Source organism: Bubalus kerabau, chromosome 17 (assembly GCF_029407905.1).
Source record: "Bubalus kerabau isolate K-KA32 ecotype Philippines breed swamp buffalo chromosome 17, PCC_UOA_SB_1v2, whole genome shotgun sequence".
Classification (NCBI taxonomy): domain Eukaryota; kingdom Metazoa; phylum Chordata; class Mammalia; order Artiodactyla; family Bovidae; genus Bubalus; species Bubalus kerabau.
This window is the reverse complement of record NC_073640.1, coordinates 63114408-63120255: the sequence shown is the minus strand read 5'-3', so window position 1 is coordinate 63120255 and position 5848 is coordinate 63114408. Positions and strand designations below refer to the sequence as shown.

The 5848-nt window shown below is 45.1% G+C and overlaps 1 long non-coding RNA gene across 1 annotated transcript; it reads left to right on the top strand.

The window, feature by feature from the left end:
- The first annotated feature begins 358 nt into the window (after positions 1-358).
- LOC129631922 (uncharacterized) lies at positions 359-3976 on the top strand. Its single transcript, XR_008704232.1, has 4 exons — positions 359-474; positions 553-600; positions 1838-1907; positions 3896-3976. It is a non-coding gene; the product is annotated as an uncharacterized LOC129631922 (long non-coding RNA).
- Positions 3977-5848: the final 1872 nt, after the last annotated feature.

Sequence of the window (5848 nt, the reverse complement as noted above, 5' to 3'; positions counted from 1 at the left end):
AGTGGTAACCCACTCCACTATTCTTGCCTGGAAAATCCCAGGGACAGAGGAGCCTAGTGGGCTGCCGTCTATGGGGTCGCACAGAGTCGGACACGACTGAAGCGACTTAGTGGCAGCAGCAGCAGTGATTGAAAGAGCTGAGAAAAAGAGTGAGCTGAAAGGAAGCATAGCCACTTGGGAGTGCCAGAGAGTTGGGAGGGAGGGAGGGCAGAGATGGAAGAAGAAAGGCAGAAATACAGTGAGATTGAGAATCACCAGGGAGGTTGGAGAGAAAGCAACTTGAAGGCGAACAGATGGCAGAGAGAGGTGGGATGGGAGGCAGGGAAGTAGTAGAGAGGAGGACGGGCACAGCAGGAGAGCAGAGAAAGGGAGACGTAGAAAGAAGTAGGGAAACAGATCAGCCACATGGAGTGGAAACAGCTGGTGTGCAGGTGATGGTGGGGGTTAGATCCAGAAGAGTGCTGAATCAGTTGGGTAAGAATTATTAAGTCATTATACATTAATTTTTGGCTTTAAAATCTAATGCAAATCTTGCTTCTTTAAATTATACAGATTAGAATGAGAATTGCAAAACTTCTGTCTGTGAGGCATGTGTATTTTGTAAGTATTTGTATTAAAAGAGCATGCATGTGTAGAGCCTGTTGAGGTGCGGGCTGCAGCAGTAACTTGGTTCTCTCAGGTGTGGGTACCCCCTTCCCTATTCCTGGTGAGGAGTAGAGGTTATGTGAGAGAAGAAATGGGGAAAGAACTGACTGACTCTTACTACATGATGCCTTTTCAAGGAACTTTAAACATGTTCTTTGTGATGGTTTTACTTTTGGCTTTCTGCTTTCTTTACATTTAATTATTTTTGTAGCTTGGGATAAAGATTTGTTCATTCAATAGCGACTTTCTTGTAAACAATTCTGGAGATTTGTCTCACTTGGGACAACTTGGATAAATGTAGAGAATATTATGGTAAGTGAATTAAGACAGACAGCGAAAGACTGGTATTATATGTCCTTCCATTATATGGAATGTAAAAAAAAAATGAAACTCACTAGTACCAGAAGGTAGGACGGTGGTCATCTGGAGCTGGGAGGTGGGGAAGATGGGGAGATGGTGGACAAAAGGTACAGACTTTGAGTTGTGAAATGAGTGCGTCCTGGGGAGGTGCGTGCAGCACGCTGACCGTGGTTAATCCCGTTCTGTTACTGCCTGCTGGGAATGTGTCAGGAGGGTAGTCATGAGTGTTGTCACCACACACAGAACATGGGGATTTGGAGGTGATGGATGTGTTGGTTCGTGGATTGTGATAAATGTTTCACAGTGTACACATGTGTCACATGCTCACACGGTGTATGGTGTGTATACACATATTCCTTTGGTTAGTCGCTTCTCCCCCATCAGACACGCTCCTGAGGATCTTGTGTGGGGCCTTGCCCCAGGAATGTGCACAGAGCCACAGATGATTCCGATCTGGATCCTGCATTGCGCACCAGGGCTCTTAGCCTCCACGTCTGAGACCGAGATCGGGCCCTGGGGGAGGGGAGGGCGCTCTGCTGTGAGTGAGGCTGGACCAGGGATTGCCGTGTGACCTGAAGGGGATCGTGGGGTCAGCAGAGGTGCCCCCTGCTGCTGTGTGTATGAGGAGGGGAATGTGGCCAAGGAAAGTGTGGGAAAGATCCCTGTTGGTCTCTCTGCGGCACTTGACTGTCCTGAATCCCTCCTGAGACAGTGGCCACAGAGGACTGTCTGTTTCACAGGGTGAGGGCTTCCCTGTGTTTGTGGTTGGGGCTCAGGAAAGGGAGGTGTTGACTCTAAGCATTAAGCAGCATGTTTTCAACTTTCATGATAGAACTGTGAAGACTCATGGACGAAGAGGCCCAGAAGAGGAAAGAACAGGAGTCAGGCATGGTCTTTCACAGGTAGGGTCATATTCTGAGTGGATTCTCACACTGCCTTCCTGAAATGCCCTTCTCAGGATCGGTAATCATGTCTGACTCTCGAGTGTCCTTTCTGACTCCGGTACACGCACACTCACCCCGGGCCTTCCTTCAGAGCCTGTCGTTTCCACTTAGATCCCGTCTCCCCATGACCCGTTGACGCGAGCTTGTGAGGAAGCTCCCCTGAGCACTACCCTGGACAGGGCTTCTCACGCACGGGTTGGAGACTGGGTCTCGGTGCTGTTGGGCAGCAGGGACTGTTTAGGGCCCATCTGGATGTGCTGTCTGTGCTCTGTCAACCAGGGTAAAGAAGCTGTACGTGGACCTCAGGTATTAACATGTACAGTACACGGTAAAATCTGCAAAAGAGGCCAATGAGTGGAAATCAGTTCTGACTTTTTATAGTACATTTAAAACTAAATGAGCACCTCCTTGAAAACCTAAGTGTTTGGGAATGGAATGGAACGTTGAGAAAGAGTTGTCAGGGCTAGGGAGTGTTTCGTTACACCATCTAATTTAAACTGTGAAATCAGGCCTACGAAGATTTTTTTCTTTCTTTTTTGACCACATGATGCATTCTCCAGGGTCTTAGTTTGCTGAGTAGAGATTGAACCCGAAACCCTGCAGTGGAAGTGAGGGATCTTAACCACTGCACCATGAGGGAATTCTCCAACTTTACTAATCTTGATTCAGTATTTTCCTAATGGAATAAAATGATAAATTTTGGAGTTTGTTAATATTAAAATTAAATATACCTAAAATTAATGATAAAAATCACATTATTATTTTTAGAATATATTTATTTTCTATACTGTATCTTTATTGCTTCAGTGTCTTTTCCCTAGTTCTGGCAAATGGTGGCCACTCTCTGGTAGCGGTGCACACACTTCTCATTGCGGTGGCTTCTCTTGTCTTGCAGCCCAGGCTCTAGAGCATGCTGGCTTCAGTAGTTTCACTTTCTGGGCTCTAGATCTCTGGCTTAGGAATTGAGACTCACGGGCTTAGTTGCCCCCCAGCATGTGGGTACTCAGACCAGGCAACAACCCACATCTCTTGCATTACCCAGTGGATTCTTTACCACTTACCCATAGGGAGGGCCACATATTTTTTTTTCACATATTTTTAAATACAGGTATTTTATAAAGATTGGAAGAAATCTTCTGTATGTTATTTTCTGCTTGTATTACTTTTTATTTTTTTTTTTGAACTAGAGTAAGATAATGTTGAGGCGTTTCTGGTAGTACAGTGACTAAGAATGTGCCTGCCAATGTAGAGTGCACAGGTTCCATCCCAGGTCTGGGAAGATGCCTCAGAGCAACTAAGCCCATGGGCCACAACTACTGAGCCTGTGCTCTAGAGCCCGGGAGCCCCCACACTCTAGAGTGTGTGCTCTGAAACAAGAGAAGCCACTGCAATGAAAAGCCCCTGCACTGCAGCTCTAACTAGAGAAAGCCCACTCACAGCAACGAAGACCCAACATAAGCAAAATAAATAAGCTTTGAAAAGGAAATAGAATGTTGACATAGTTACTGAATGAAGAAGTAAAATGAAAGAAGAGAATGGAAACCCACTCCAATATTCTTGCCTGGAGAATTCCATGGATAGAGCAGCTGGCCGGGCTGCCATCAGGGGGGTTGCAAAGAGTCTGGCATGAGTAAGCAGGTAAACAACAACTTCTGCCCACAGCAGACTGAGCTCTGAAAAACAGATCTAAGCGTCAACTTTCCTCTTGCTGATTCTTCAGTGACCTCCTGTAGCTTTTGGAATCAAGTCCTAAATCCATAGATCTTGCATAAATTAGCCTCTGCCTGGCATCCCCCCATGTACATTCGCTGTGTGCCAGTCACACTGGCTGATTTTCTGTTCAGTAAATATCTTCCTGCATCAGAGCTGGCTCTCAGGCTGTTCTTTCTGCTTGCAACACTCTTCCATTTCCCGCCTTACCAATCCTAAGTGTTTCTTCCTCACAGAGACCTTGTCTGATTTCTCAGTGTATTGGAGCTTCAGCTTCAACATCAACCCTTCCAGTGAATATTCAGGATTGATCTTCTTTAGCATTGATTGGTTTGATCTCCTCGCAGTCCAAGGGACTCTCAAGAGTCTTCTCCAACACCACGGTTCAAAAGCATCAATTCTTTACCACTTAGCCTTCTTTATGGTCCAGCTCTCATATCCATAGACACTGATGTATAGAACAGTCTTTTGGACTCTGTGGGAGAGGGAGAGGGAGAGGCCGGGATGATTTGGGAGAATGGCATTGAAATATGGATAATATCATATATGAAACGAGTTGCCAGTCCAGGTTTGATGCACGATACTGGATGCTTGGGGCTGGCGCACTGGGACGACCCAGAGGGATGGTGTGGGGAGGGAGGAGGGAGGAGGGTTCAGGATGGGCAAACGCATGTATACCTGTGGCGAATTCATTTCGATATTTGGCAAAACCAATACAATATTGTGAAGTTTAAAAATAAAATAAAATTTAAAAAAAAAAGAAGAAAAAGTAAAGAAAAGAAAGACCTAAAATATATTAGAACTTGCAAATAGCAAGTGAAAGATTCTAATTATGTTCACACTGAATATATAATCAACTTGAAATTACATTATGGGTATTATTTAGTGTAATTTCCTAAACAAGTTTTTGGGAAAGATACTTAACAGTTTAGGCTTCCCTGGTGGCTCAGACAGTAAAGAATTCGCCTGCAATGCACAAGACATGTCTTCGATCCCTGGGTTGGGAAGATCCCCTGGAGGAGGGCATGGCAACCCACTCAAGAATTCTTGCCTGGAGAGTCCCATGGACAGAGGAGCCTGGCAGGCTATCGTCCATGGGGTGGCGAAAAATCCGATACAGCTGCGCGACTAAGCACTTCCTCCAAAGTACAGAATACAGTTTTTTAATGCAGTTCTCATCAAAAGAAAAAAAACGGTTTTTTCTCCTATTTTGCTGTCTCTTTTTAGGTTATCAATATGAAATTATGGATGCTAGGTAAACATATTGTGATAATCGTTTCACAGTATATGTATCAGTTAAGTTTTCTCTGTAGCTTAAACTTACACAATGATATTTGTCATTGTAAGAGCTGCTTATACAACCCTCTTTATGTCACTGTTTAAAGAGTTGGGTTTAGAAAGGGAAATAATTAAAACACGTTGGATAAAATAAACAATAACGCAGTTTATAATCATTTAAAGTGTCTTGCTCATATTAAGGCTGTGGTTAGTGACCCAAATGATCACATCCCCTAAGTCCTCCATCTCAGACACCCAAGTGCTGACCCTCAGTTGGTTAAACTCAGCACTATGCTGAGTTTGCTGTTTTCCGGGGCGTCAGTAGGGAATAGCCCATTTCTACCCAGGGAGAGTTTTGTGTTTGTAATATAGAGACTAGTCCCATTCTTGTTTATTATGCTATGCTATGCTAAGTCACTTCAGTCGTGTCCGACTCTGTGTGACCCCATAGACAGCAGCCCACCAGGCTCCCCCGTCCCTGGGATTCTCCAGGCAAGAACACTGGAGTGGGTTGCCATTTCCTTCTCCAATACATGAAAGTGAAAGTGAAAGTGAAGTCGCTCAGTCGTGTCCGACTCTCAGCGACCCCATGGACTGCAGCCTACCAGGCTCCTCCGTTCATGGGATTTTCCAGGCAAGAGTACTGGAGTGGGGTGCCATTGCCTTTTCTGTCTTGTTTATTCAAACTGCCCAAGTTCCGAGATCCCTGAATTGCTTCAGCCTCACTAGCAGGATCTGAGCACACCATGCTGTGAAAAACAGCTTTTTATTGAGAATAAACCCTTTTTAGTCTTAAGAGGAAGTATCTTGGCTTCCGACATAACTTGAAGCTTTTACCTAGCAGTGTTACAGAAGGTAACTTAGTGCTGTCAAGGTAACAGGCCCCGCCCCCTCCGCGGCCCGCCCTTCCC